Source organism: Macrobrachium rosenbergii, chromosome 9, assembly GCF_040412425.1.
Source record: "Macrobrachium rosenbergii isolate ZJJX-2024 chromosome 9, ASM4041242v1, whole genome shotgun sequence".
In the NCBI taxonomy this organism is placed as follows: domain Eukaryota; kingdom Metazoa; phylum Arthropoda; class Malacostraca; order Decapoda; family Palaemonidae; genus Macrobrachium; species Macrobrachium rosenbergii.
This window is the reverse complement of record NC_089749.1, coordinates 51,941,108-51,956,107: the sequence shown is the minus strand read 5'-3', so window position 1 is coordinate 51,956,107 and position 15,000 is coordinate 51,941,108. Positions and strand designations below refer to the sequence as shown.

The following is a 15,000-nucleotide window of genomic DNA, read 5'->3' as shown; positions in this document are numbered from 1 at the left end:
TTTGTGGCTGTTGTTACTGTTTCGTGATAAAAACGCTATCCTTTTTTTTTTTTTTTGCTGTTGTTTCACGATAAAAAGGGCCGTAGTACTGCTCGGCTGTTCAATTATAAGAAGAAAAATGTTAAAAGCTGCGTTTTGCATTCTTATTCAGTAAGGAGGGAATATGTTTGAGAAAAAAAAAATTATTTATATTTATACGAATTTTATTTTTTTTACTTTCATTTAAAGAATATCCCAAAAAATACACTGCCCTTTTTAAGACATCCGGGACCATCGCAAGGTAAAAACAGCTCAAGAAACAAAGAAGGTCAGTGTCTGGTGCAGTTTATCACAACAAGAAGATAGCAGACGATGACCTACTAAGGAGACGAGGGTTCTGTATGCTTATTACGGGTTGCTTGTACTAACCCGTGCTGGCATAAGGCCAGCTCAGTCTAACGGCAAAAACAGTTACAATAACCATTAGTGTTTTTCACCTTAGCTCTAAGTGTATCAAGTTTTCTGGTGATAGAAATTCATTTCTCGCTATAATGTGGTTCGGATTCCACTATAAGCTGTAGGTCCCGTTGCTAAGTAACCAATTGGTTCTTAGCCACGTAAAATAAGTCTAATCCTTCGGGCCAGCCCTAGGAGAGCTGTTAATCAGCTCAGTGGTCTGGTAAAACTAAGGTATCCTTAACTTAACTGGAAACGGCGAATAGAGCTGTTCAATTTTGATGATATAATAATAATAATAATAATAATAATAATAATAATAATAATAATAATAATAATAATAATAATAATAATAATAACTGTTTAGATTTTATGATAATAATAATAATAATAACAATTATTATTATTATTGTTGTTGTTGTTGTTATTATTATTATTATTATTATTATTATTATTATGAGACTTTAGATGTTCATGCCCGTCCAGGCACGGATAAAAGAAGGGGGGTAACAAGCAAGATTAAAACATAAAAGTACTAACACTTGCAACAACTTTCCGGTGTGTTACATGCAATGAAGAGCAAAGATGAAACCCAGAAGCATAGAGAGAACGTGAGACATTGTCTTGTATAATAGAATTTCTATCGGTGACAGGGATAATTTAAGAGACTTGAGGATTACTGCTTTAATCTTGTCTCATGAATATTACGTCGTGATTAGTGTCACACAAAAGGAAAAGAAAGAATTATTTCGCCTCAATAAAAGCAAGTAAAAATTGCGGCGAAGTTTCTTCGGCGCAATCCAGTTTTCTGTATAGCGTATAATCAAGGCCACCGAAAATGTATTTATCTTTCGATGGTCTCGGTATAATGCTGTATGAGCCGCGGCCCATGAAACTTTAACCACTGCCTGGTGGTGGCCTGTCCTATATTGTTGCCAGACGCACGATTATGGCTAACGTTAACCTTAAATAAAATAAAAACTGCTGAGGATAGAGAGCTGCAATTTGGTATATTTGATGATTGGAAGGTGGATGATCAACATGTCAATTTGCAGCCCTCTAGCCTCAGTAGTTATTAGGATCTGAGGGCGGACAGAAAAATTGCGGACGGACAGACAAATAGCCATCTCAATAGTTTTCTTTTACAGAAAATTAAAATATGGAATCAGAAATATTTCACCTAAAGGTTTTGAAAAAGAATCTTTTCATGCCCTCCCCCAAAAAATGAAAGCAGAATTGTCCATTCTCAAAAGATTGAAAGCCGAAAGATTCCGTCACAAAAATGTTGAAAGCAGAATTATTTCTTCACAAAGAGATCATATAAGAATTATTTCTTTACAATAATTGAGAGCAGAATCATTCCATCACCAAAAAAAAAAAAATTAAAGCAGAACTATTCCATCACGAAAAATCTGAAGCAGAATTATTGAATTAAGACAAATGGGAAAAATAATTATTTCTTCAACAAAATATTTAAGCAGAATTATCCCATGACAGAAAAAAAGGGTAAAAAATGCCCCCAAGTTTCTTCGGCGCAATAATCAAGGCCACCGAAAATAGATCTATCTTTCGGTGGTCTCGGTATAATGCTGTATGAGCCACGGCACATGAAACTCTCAGCCAGCCGTGGTGGCCTGTGTTGTTACGTTGCCAGAAGCACGGTTATTGCTAACTTTAACCTTAAATAAAAAAAAAAACTACTATGGCTAGAGGGCTGCAATTTGGTATGTTTGATGATTGGAGGGTGGATGATCACATACCAATTTGGAGCCCTCTAGCCTCAGTAGTTTAAAGATCTGAGGGCGGACAGAAAATAGTATTACGTAGTAATGCATTGTATTTTCGATTGAATTTCTGAAGTTCCAATTGCACGATATCTTCTGGGGGGCTGTTCCACGGTTCCATGGTGTGAGGGATGAAGGACCTCTGGAACTGAGAAGTTCGACAGCAAGACGCATTTACTGCATATTGGTGCTTCTGCTGTTCAACGAATCTGGTTGCTCTGGGTAGCATTGCGATGTAAAGACTCAGAAGAGTTTTGTTTATAAAAAGATATAATTTTAAATAGTTATATTTACGAAATGCGTAATTCCAAGTCTTTATATTCCAGAAAGAGTTAGGCTTCCGAAGCACAGAAGTTAAAAAAAGTTATTCCAACAAAAGATATGACTCGGAATAGCGAGATTTATGAAATGTGCAACTCGAGAGAGCTGGACTAATGAAACGCGGGTCTAAGGCATTACCTAATGAAAGTGTCAGAATTACGACAGTTATGACACTGAAAGAGTTAGACTTACAGAAAGCATGACTTAACGAAAGTTAGGACGCCAAAAAAATTAGACATGAAAAAATATGGGTAAAAGTTAGTTTCCGGTCCGAACTCCAATTCCAAATGGCAAACATATTTTTTCGACAGTTTTCTTGCTGTTTTCAATTGTCCCATTCAAGATTTCGACCGGAAATCATCCGTCGTAAAGTTTCCAAACCTCAGGCCGTAAGCACGTTGACGTGCAAAATGGGAGCCGTGTTTAGTACCAGCCCCTTGGGGATGTACGTGAAACTTAAAATAATGACAGTAAATACCATAAGCATAACGTTTTGCGTTGTTTTGGATGTTACCGCCTGAGTGACTTACGGCCAAAACGACCGAGACCGGAGTACTTGATGGTACAGAGTACTTAATGGGATGTTCGGACCGGAAACGAACATTATCCAAAATATGAACTGAGAGAGGAGAGTCCAGTGATTGACGAGATGGAACTTGAGACTTTAAAAGGGTATAATTTGGAAAGCGTTAGACTTACACAAAGTATGACGCGAAAAAGACCCAAGTCTTACGTAATGCTAGGCTCAGAAGAGGAAGAATTACGAAAGTCAAGACGCAAAAAAAACAAAAAAATAGACTTTCAAAGGTATAGCTGAAGAGAATTAGGCCTGAGAAAGCGGTGATTGACGAAGGAGAAGAATCGCAAAACTCTTGGCTGAGTGAATGCAGACTCAGAATCACAAAATATCCTTTTAAAAGATACCTTTGCTTGACACTGCTTCTTCCAGGCATCAGAGTGCAAAGTATGCGTTTGATAACTGGCCGGGGTAACCCTTTTGCAGTCCTTCGCTTACTGATGACGTATCCAAACGTCAAAAAAGGATTGCATATAGAACATGTAATCAGCTGCAAAACGAAACAAAATTGTGCGGTCTACCTTGAAAACTGTCGGAGATATGCGTCTTTGAACAAATAGTTATAAACATTTTTACGCTTACCGCTCGAGTCACTGCCCACAGACGCAATTGTTATAAGAGTCATAAACGAAAGGGTTAATTCTACTTCCTAACCATTTCCAAGTTGCTGCATTTACAATAACTTCCTTTTCCAGTTTTCGCAGCTTGTCAACACCATCGGCAACTGAGATATTTTTTACACATACACTTTCAAATTCTTTTAACAGGCTTAGTAAACTTCCTTTTACCATCACCAGGTAGGATAAAGTGAAATAGTACTATACTTAACATTTTGAGCGTTTTATGCTCTATGAAAGATACGTACGGCGTTATCAGTGGTGGGTAACAATTATGAAGAATGTTCGTTAGCCATATTAAACGTAAAGAAAACTTGTAAAGATATGTAATAATTTCCTGTCATCCTTAGGTGAGCCTGGCTAAAATTTTATCTCTCTCTCTCTCTCTCTCTCTCTCTCTCTCTCTCATCAGCTTAATAAATTATCAGAAATTCAACTTAGAACTATTAATGTTAATCCTGCAAAAAGAATGTAGTTATCAAACAATTCATATATATATATATATATATATATATATATATATATATATATATATATATATATATGTATATATATATATATATATATATATATATATATATATATATATATATATATATATATATATATATATCTTTATTGCTGGAATTACTCAGTCCCTTAGAATTTTTATTTTCTGGAGACAATACATCTGTCAGAGCAGAATATTCCCATTCCTACGATTTAATATTGTATTTAACGGTTAGCTTTCAATAATAATAATAATAATAATAATAATAATAATAATAATAATAATAATCAGTTTCTTTTCCAGCAATATTTAACAAATAATTGTTCTGTCGACGAGGGGAATTTTGTACATAGGCCTCTCAATCAAGTGTGATTTATGAAATGAAATGCCATTTACTTAGGTATTCTGTGTGACCCCTATGAAATACGAGTGCTTGACGACTGATGATTCCACAGAGGTATTGCTGTGTACATAGCGGAGATTGATTGTGTTATAGTATAAGACTGTGAACATCTCTTAAAGGGATGATTTGTCCATGATGATTCCATAAAGGAGTCTTGTGTACATAGTCTTCTCAGCTGTTGTGTCTAGTTGATGACGCAGGGTTTTTATAGAGGAAGGCTCTGTACATAGACTACATAGTCAGTATCTACCTAAAGTCTGAGGCTCTACTTAAGAATAATTGTATACCTAGACCTCACAAGCAGCATCTAATGTTAATGACTGGCTTGCACTTCCACTTTATAAATGACGGTTTCATAGAAGGAATCTATGTATATAGAACTCTTAGTTATTGCCTCTGACTGATGTACGAGTATACAAAGACCCATCATGTACATAGATCCCCTAGACAGGATTCCGAACTGATGAAAGATGATTTTTCTGGAGGTGTGCATAGATCTCTTCAGCAGCTTCTTGGTTGATTGGCGATGAATATACATAGACCATCTTGTACATAGGTCCTCTGAGCGAGCATTGGAGCATTTTCACAGAGGGATACGGAGACTTTTTTGTTGGCAGATTTTTTTTTGTTAGAACTTTTTGGGGAGAAGTTACATCACAAGGGAAAACTACGTACACAGACATGGCTGACGATTCCGTAGACGTTCCTGCCCTATGTATAATGGGCGTGATGAAGCTTGTATTAATTCACACTTCTGCGGAAAGCTTCAGAAGAGTGTACCGCAAGTTATCAATATGGAAGACCCAAACCATTATTTTCCTAGAGAATAATTGTCCTTTTATTTATTTTTTTTTCTTTTATTTTTTTTTTTTTTTTTAGGATGGTGAGTTGGCTGGTCGGTGGTTACGGGGAAGTAGCGGGGTTTAGGGGTAGGGGTGGATGAGGGGTGGGGGGGAGGGTGTAATTGTGAACCGCGGAAATGAGCCTTGAGTCCTACTGTAATAAAGACCGTTTTTCCGAAACTATATAACACAATTAAAATTTTTACGATCGCCTGACAATAAAAGGGATAAAATCACACAAGTTTAAATGAACCCTGAGCTCCATCCCGTCACCCAAGATCGCGGGGCAACGACGCAAAAACAATTTTCATTTTGTTCTAATTGCTTTCAAGTGAATAATCTACAAATGGTAACCATTTAAATGAAACATGATGATGACGCTGAAAGTTTAATATCCCGAACTGAAGATGGCCCAGATGGAGTCATTAATGTTTTAGCCGAGCTGCTGAGCTGGCGACGCCAGGGCAGGCAGGCAGGAGGCAGGCAGGATTTTGTATCTGAGAGAGAGAGAGAGAGAGAGATCGCTTGCTTGCTTGCGCCTACAACAGGGGCAAATGGCTATGCGAAAATGCATACAAAATATTCGATTTTATTGCGTAAGACTTTACAATACTACCATAGGTATTACAGCTTCAGTCTAAGGAAGAATATCTTTGCTTTCATCTCGGGCGAAATGCCTTGGAATTTGTATTCTTTAAATACATGACTTCAGAAACGTTCCTAAGATTAGCAGACACTTTTAGTTTTCTGTAAAAGAAAACTATCGAGATGGCTTTGTCCGTCCGTCAGCACTTTTTCTGTCCGCCCTCAGATCTTAAAAACCACTGAGGCTAGAGGGCTGCAAACTGCTATGTTGATCATCCACCCTCCAGTCATCAAACATACAAAATTGCAGCCCTCTACCCTCGCCAGTTTTTATTTTATTGAAGGTTAAAATTAGCCATAATCGTGCATCTGGCAACGATGTAGGACAGGCAACCATCGGGCCGTGGTTAAAGTTTCATGGGCCGCGGCTTATACAGCATTACACCGAGACCACCGAAAGATAGATGTATTTTCGGTGGCCTTCATTATACGCTGTACAGAAAACTCTGTTGCGCCGAAGAAACTTCTGCGCATTTTTTACTTGTTTTCTCTGTGTAATAAACAGATTCGCCGAATTACTCAAACGTTTTATGTGTTCACATAAACATTTATCAGGATATACTACAGGATATGTTACAGTGATGAACAAATATGGCAAACACCAATAGTGCCAAAGACTATTTGATTTTACATTGAACGAAGTAATAGCGAAGTCTTGCACTTTGAAAACATCTGGCAGGAAATCTTGAATCTTGTAGGCGCTCAGCTGCCGTTATGCGCTCTTCTCAGGGCCTGTCACTCTGTTGTTAATCTGACAACAATCTATTTTGCGTAGAAGTAACTGTTGATTTAACTGCAGATGCCCTTTAACTTTACAGAGGAAAACATTGCGGGAACCTACTAGGCCACTTAGTTGATCTGATTTGATTCTATCAGTTTCAGGCTGTTAAGTCAAGCACTGGGCCACTTTCAGCTAATCAGTGCTTAAGGCAGTGAAAAGAAGGAATTCGAGTGGTTGGACAGCAAGGTAAAGAAAGCCAGAAATTTATGGAGATGAAATACAAGGACGTAAAGGTGGGACTAGGAGAAAATTCTACAAAGGAAATTATTAGCAATAGTCAGAGGAGCTGGTCAGCAAGACTGAGAAAAGAAAGCGGGCATGGAGATAAAGTAAAAGGCTAAATGGTGGGTGCAGCTAGGTGCCGAAGGGACGCTGCAAACACCCTTTAGTAATACCTACATTGCACCCCTACGGGGTTGGTCATTGAGTGCCTTGCTAGTAAAACAAACACAGTAGAAAAGATACAGACATAATATTTTTGCTCCCAAAAGAAGGAGGAACTTGCACCAAGGACCAGAATCCAGAGGCTTTTCCATATCGGAAGCAAAAGGTTAAGCTAGGCTACATGAAAAGGTACTACAACAACGGAGAAAAAAAAAAAGATGAACAAATAAAGCTAAGGAATATTTGTGTGAGTGTGTGTATGTGTGTGTGTGTTTACGTAGTGTAGCTTGAATGGATGCAGGATGTCTGCTTTATGTTTTAAGGAAAAAACGCACTTGAAAATAAATTTAACCTAAAGGGAGAATAACGTAAAGGCATATGCTCACTTAATTTAAGAATGTTTTTATTGACAGCAGTGAATGAATTCAAGAGCTTCAGATATCTTCGTAATATAACGAGCATGTTTTGATATGTTAAGTATCAGCTGTATAACTATTATAAGCCTTGTAATAGCATTTGTCCAATCATCATTTCGCACAACTGCAAAAAATATTCTGCACGGATCCATTGCGAAAAATATTCAGCTAACGTCTACATCTCCCATTGTCAAGCCTCAAAACACATCGTGCCTTCTTAAAGCACGCAATAACTAGCCTAAACATACAATTACCTTCTAAAGTCCCCATAAAGCAGGACTCATTGTAGGCTGAGGGCATAGCTGACGCCACGTCTAATAAAGAACTGTCATGTCTGGACACGCTCGCCATTAATGCGTATAGGAGATAGCTTACAACAATCATTCTGGTCTACCATCTTAATCCCAGCCACGCAATTAGCGCATGACTGTGAAATGCTTTGGAGAACTGCTTTTATCAAGTGCCTGCATTTTGCCGTGATGCATCGGAATTACGGATTATTGCCGTGCTTTTTTTACACTTTGTTGCATTCAGGCAACATTATTCTTTTTTTTTTATGTGTCTGTGGATGTTATGGGACTGTTGAGGTCGTTGCAATGAGAGTGGTTCTCTGGACATTCTAGATCAAAACAAGTTAGTGTAATGGATTTGTCATAGATCATAACCATTGTGCTGCGTTTGACTTTGTACTTATAGATTTTTACAGGTACTTTGTTATTATTATTATTATTATTATTATTATTATTATTATTATTATTATTATTGAAAGCCACGATGGTGCCCTAGTTGGAAATGCAGAATGCTATATGCCCAAGGGCACGATTCTATTTTTCATTGAGAAATGAAAAATAGAACTAAGAAAGACAAAAACAAATAAAAAAATAAGGTAAAGTACAAAAATATAACAAACAATAGAGAAAAGTCAAGAAGACAGATAACAAATAAACTGAGGTGTGTCTCTTGTCAACCTGCTCAACAAAAAAGGTATTTTCGCCAAGTTTGAACAACTTAAGCTCCAGCCGTTCAGCTAACCTATACCTCCTTTAACTTTCATAACAGCAACCTGTCACCCCTGTAGGGAGTTATTGCCGTCAGTGCGCCTCACGTGGTGCACCGTATGCTTTACCAAAGGGTGTTTGCAGCGTCCCTTCGGGCCTAAGCTGCACACATTTTAACCTTTTCCTGTACTTCCATTCCCGCTTCCTTTCTGCCCAACCTCTCTAACTCTTACTTCTTGGTGTAAGTACTGGAGTTTTTAATTATGGAATTATCTCCAAGTTTTACCCTTAGAGCCTTGTACTTCATCTTCATTTTCTGGGTCTCTTTATCTTGCTGTCCAACCACTCTAACCCCCCCTCTTTTCACTGTTTTGAACGCTGAGTGGTCGAAAGTGGCCCAGTGCTTGGTTTGACAGACTAAATTTCATAAATTCATTCTGTCATCCTTTGGGATTTTCACAGTACCTAAACCTCCACTTCCCAAAACTCCCTCAGCTTATTATTTTAAACCTCAAACCTCTGTACCCTACCGTATGCCGAGGGTATAAGCATATAGAGGCATCATAAATAGAAGCATTGCACTATTGACCACATGGAATTAGTCCACAGATACAATCTTTCCACATTGCTTATTTTCAGATTGATTGTACACAGCATGACAGTGTGTGTGAGCTATTGCATTTTTGGATATATTTATCTTCCCACTGTAGCTGTAGTTTGGACTAATAGTTCTCATAGATATGCATAAAAAAAGTAAAAAAAAAAAATGCAAACGCTAAAGGTTGTTTTAAGAAAAAAAGCTGAATATCAAACTAGAATAAAGTGAGAAAACTTCAGATGAGAATAATGAATTACTGAATTGTTCGGGAATACCTTCAATGTTCTTTATCCTAAAGGGTTTTATTCAGTACGTTGTCCTGTGAATCTACTGATGGCCGTTGTAACAAACTGTAAATAAATTCGGATCAGAGAATCCATACGACATTTATATCCTTACTGAAACCAAATATGGTACATAGGTATGAATAGGAATTATAGAGAGCTATGAAACATTGTGTGTCTTTACTGTAATCAGCCAAGATAAATTGCTATAAATAGGGGTTAAAGAGGTAGTTAATTGCCATAACTAGGGATTGTAGAATGCACTGAAATATCGCTCTGCTGAAATTCCTTTTCATGAATGGTCAGAATCAGGAATCACAGAATACGCCGAAAGTCTGTGACCTTCTCCGTATACATTGCAGAACAGGAGCATTATTATTATTATTATTATTATTATTATTATTATTATTATTATTATTATTATTCAGTAGATGAAACCTATTCACATGGAACAAGCACACCAAAAGGGCCATTGTCTTGAAATTCAAGCTTCCAAAGAATGTTGGTTTCAACTTCCCGCCGCCGCAGACCCCACACTGCAGCAGTAACTGATCATGATACAGAGCCAGCGATTTTCCATCGTCTTGGGGGAGATGCGAACCCGCGACATCTGAGTGGCATGCCACGACACTAACCACTGCATCAGCGGACCAGCTATGGAGACAAAAATGTTAACAAGTAGATGCTACGCCTCAGATCAGTACCTAGAGGTAAACTCCTATTGTTATTCTGTGTATTTTGGACCAAGAAGTTAAGGTGGCTGAAAAAAAAATATATTAAAGGTGTGACTCGTGGAAAAGAAGTGAAATTAAGAGAAGAAATACGTAATGGAGAATGCATTGAATGGGGGGAAGACGGACTGGTAGTAAAAAAAAAGTAAAGGGTGATTTCTGATAAATAATTTAGCGCCTTTTTCTGCCAGAGATTTACATAGGCAGACTGAAAGTCCACTTACGAGAAGTTACTGTAAATCTGGATTATAGAATTTCTGCGAAACATTTCATCTTCGCTAAAACCCACAATAACAAATTGCTGTTGAATATGAATTGTAGAATACGCTGGCATTTTCCATCTTGATTAAAAGCTGTTGGAACAAATTACTGTCAAATAAGGTTTGTAGAATACATAATTCATATTTGCTGAAATCAGGTTAAAAATTGCTAAAATAGGATTATAGAATACTTTGCAAAATTTCGTGTTGAAGAGAATAAAATGGGACAAATTGTTATAAATACGTATTATAGAATACGCTTGACAGTTATAATCTTGAACTGAAATAAAATTTGATAAAATCGTTGTAAACAGATCATTCAGTACTGCTGGAAGCACCGATGACAAATTACTATAAATATGGATTACAGAATACGCTTGATCGTCGTTTCATTAACAACTGAAATCGAATATTGTCAGTTGATACAAATGGGTTATAGAATACTGCCGAAATAACGGCGACAAACTACAGGGTGTCTCCGAAAAATTACCCACTCTTTAAATGTCAATCAATGCATTGTTTATTGACTTAGAAACAGGACAAATGGTTAAATGCAGAAATGGATAATTGTACTCACTGTTTAAATGACAATCAATGCATTGTTTGTTGACTTAGAAACAAGACAAATGGTTAAATGCAGAAATGGATAATTGTACTCACTCTTTAAATGACAATCCGTGCATTGTTTATTGACTTAGAAACAAGAGTGATGGTTAAATGCAGAAATGGATAATTGTATTCACTGTTTAAATGACAATCAATGCATTGTTTATTGAATTAGAAACAAGATGAATGGTAAGATGCATAAACGGATAATTGTAATTTTCTTTAAATGACAATCAATGCCTTGGTTATTGACTTAGAAACAAGACTAATGGTTAGATGCATAAATGGATAATTGTATTTTCTTCAAATGACAATCAGTGCATTGTTTATTGACTTAAAAACAAGATCAAAGTTGATGGTTAAAATGCACAAGTATTAAGAAAAGAAATGAGAGAATCCGCTGCAGTTCATCTTCCCCGAAACGTGATGAATTGATAAAATTCTGAGCGAACTTATATCCATCAACTCGAGTGGTCTTCTTCATCCCTGGAAGAAGCTGGAACTCCAGAGGGACTTCCAGTTCCGCACGACTGGACATTTTGATCGCCTGCTCGTGTTTCAGATTTCGGAAAGTGCCCTCGAAATGCCCCAATTTAGCCGTTAAAGGGAGGTCGTCTAGTGGTGATGAGCGCCCTAATCGCCCTAGATGACTTACAGGTAAGAAAAATATATGAAAAAGGGAAACGATTACCGAAGGAAGAAGTCAGGTTAATCGAGGCCAGCACTGCATCGCAGGAATTCACGCTGAAATTCGGTCTTGACAGATAACTCTTGCGACTCTGCAAGGCTGGAATTATCGTCAAGGACATGCAACAGTGCCGCTTTAAGATTTAGATTTTCGTTTTCTGAAAATAAAACTATTGTGCAGGCTTTGTCTCTCCGTCCGCACTTTTTTCTGTCCGCACTTTTTCTGTCCGCCCTCAGATCTTAAAAACTACTGAGGCTAGAGGGCTGCAAATGGGTATGTTAATCATCCACCCTCCAGTCATCAAACATATCAAATTGCAGCCCTCTAGCCTCAGTAGTTTTGTATTCTATTTAAGGTTAAAGTTAGCCATAATCTTGCGTCTGGCAACGATATAGGCCAGGCCACCACCGGGCCGTGGTTAAAGTTTCATGGTCAGCAGCTCATACAGCATTATACCGACACCAGCGAAAGATAGATGTATTTTCGGTGGCCATGATTATACGATGTACAGAAAACTCGAAGCTTCGGCGCATTTTTTATTTGTTTAAATTTGTCTAAAGCAATTCTGGAATGGTACCATTTTCTTAACCATAAAATAACATAAAGAAATTATGAAATATTTGTGCAAATTAATGTTACTTGGCCCATCCCCACATTTACACCCCTGTAAGAATGGAATGATGTTAAAGGGAATAAAAAAAGTTGGTGTGGACCTCTGAACTCACACCAACCAAATCAGACGCTATTACCCGTGATTGTATATTAATGTTTTCCGTTTTTCCCTTAGGAGGGCTTGTCTCCCGGAGAAGTGACAAATCAAGACATCATTCCACGCCACAGGTGAGTCACTTATCAACAGCGAATTCCAAGTCTCATTAACAGATGCGTTAATTATGAGCTACTTACCTGCCCTTTCTTTCTAATACTTTTACCAGTATTTCAGTCGACCTAATTCTGTAATAGAAAAAGTCGCCGTACCGTTGTTCCAAAATCACCTTTCGGATATATTCATATATTTTCATGACTCATTCGTCTCTTTTACATTCCTCATTCAGTATGTACATATATGTACATATATATATATATATATATATATATATATATATATATATATATATATATATATATATATATATATATATATATATATATATATATATATATACTGTATATATATATATATATATATATATTTCTCTTTCCTTCTTGCTTATTTTATTTCTCTTTCCTCTTGCTTATTTTGATCTTTAAAACCTTCTCTGCGACTTGCACCTTTAATCTTTTATTTTTCTCTTTCGAGACGTAACTTTAGGTCCCAAATACATCGAGGAATAATTTCAGTTGTTTACTTCTCATCTCTGTTATTCTTTTTGTCTTCCTAGATCAGTTTCATAACATTCAGTTCACTTCGCCTTTCTTTATTCCATGGTTTGTCTCTCTCTCTCTCTCTCTCTCTCTCTCTCTCTCTCTCTCTCTCTCTCTCTCTCTCTCTCTCTATATATATATATATATATATATATATATATATATATATATATATATATATATATATATATATATTATGTACATATCATATTTATGTATACATACTGTACATATGTACATATATAAATATATATACCTGTATATATATATGTGTGTGTGTGTGTGTGTGTGTGTGTGTGTGTGTGTGTGTATTTTGTGAAAATAAAAAAAAAAAAAATTAAACTCCCTTTTTTTCTTGTCAAATTCATTTTAGACAATAATGCATGCCTGGCACTTATGACCATACTTGTTGTAACGCCACTTTCATCGGTTAAATAATCAATACTTAAAAGCATGCATACAATATCATAATCTACAGGACAGAAGCGAGCAGGCAAAACCTCAGACAGACAGACAGACAGAGACTGAGCAAGAATGGGAGGGAGTGTATGTATGGGGTAGGTGTTGGGGGCGGGGACCCTGTTATGGAAGAACTCTGAGGATAAAAATGCGCTGTATTATGTGATTACGCCTCAGTTCGAGGGCGATAGTCTCAAGCAATAGTTTGATATTTGGGCTGAAGGATGTGACGGTGCATAGACGAACACCTGGTTTGGAGACATGTCGAATCATTACTGGGTGGAAGGCCCTGGTGGGAGATGATGGAAGGTCATTAAGGCAATGGATGGAAGGTAAACAGGACAAATGATGGTGGGACATGAGATGTCAGGACAAATAAAAGGAAGTGACTGAAGGTTGATGGTGGAGAATGCGTCGGTAAGGAGATATGGCCACAAAAACACACGCAATGATACGTAGGTAATTGGAGGTCATTACAATGCAATCTCTCTCTCTCTCTCTCTCTCTCTCTCTCTCTCTCTCTCTCTCTCTCTCTCTCTCTGAGACTCCTTCAGCCTCAGAAATGGATAAAAAATCAAAAGTATGTGCTATACCTGGAAGTCATTACAATACAATCTCTCTCTCTCTCTCTCTCTCTCTCTCTCTCTCTCTCTCTCTCTCTCTCTCTCTCTCTCTCTCTCTCTCTCTCTCGTGAGACCGTGAGGCAGTGGCCACCTTCAGCCTACAAGAAAAATGCAGAAATGGATAAAAAATCAAAAGTATGTGCTGTACTTGGAAGTCATTACAATACAATCTCTCTCTCTCTCTCTCTCTCTCTCTCTCTCTCTCTCTCTCTCTCTCTCTCTCTCTCTCTCGTGAGACCATGAAGCAATGGCCGCCGTCAGCCTACGAGGAAAATGCAGAAATGGATAAACAATCGAAAGGATGCGCTTGGAGGGTGTCTAAAAGTATTTGTTACAAAATGTTCTTGGGAGAGAAAGGAACATGTTTTTCATCAGAAGTTTCAAATAATATCAAATGTTTTGATTTTTGGTGATTCGTGTGTTTTACTGTTTCCTGACAATACCCACGTTCGTCCATATACATACATACATACATACATACCTACATACGTGCATACATACATACATAAAAGTAATCAACACACAATCACTTGTGGAACAGAAACAACTTGCTGACTCTCACATCGGAATCGAACCCAGGTCGTTTAAGTGGTACTTAGTAGGTTCCAACTTCTTTGATGACCTGTGTGGTTCAGTTGGTGCGATCTTGCCTTTCCAATAAAGACGTGGGATCGATCCCGGTGTGAGTCAGAA

At 37.4% G+C, this 15,000-nt stretch overlaps 1 long non-coding RNA gene across 1 annotated transcript in view; it reads left to right on the top strand.

Annotated features, from left to right (window-relative positions):
• The window catches only part of LOC136842118 (uncharacterized), a 152,575-nt gene that overhangs the window by 128,225 nt on the left and 9,350 nt on the right, over nt 1-15,000 (top strand). The window contains exon 2 of the long non-coding RNA XR_010854180.1: nt 12,648-12,700. This is a non-coding gene — a long non-coding RNA (uncharacterized lncRNA). The remainder of the gene's footprint in view (nt 1-12,647; nt 12,701-15,000) is intronic.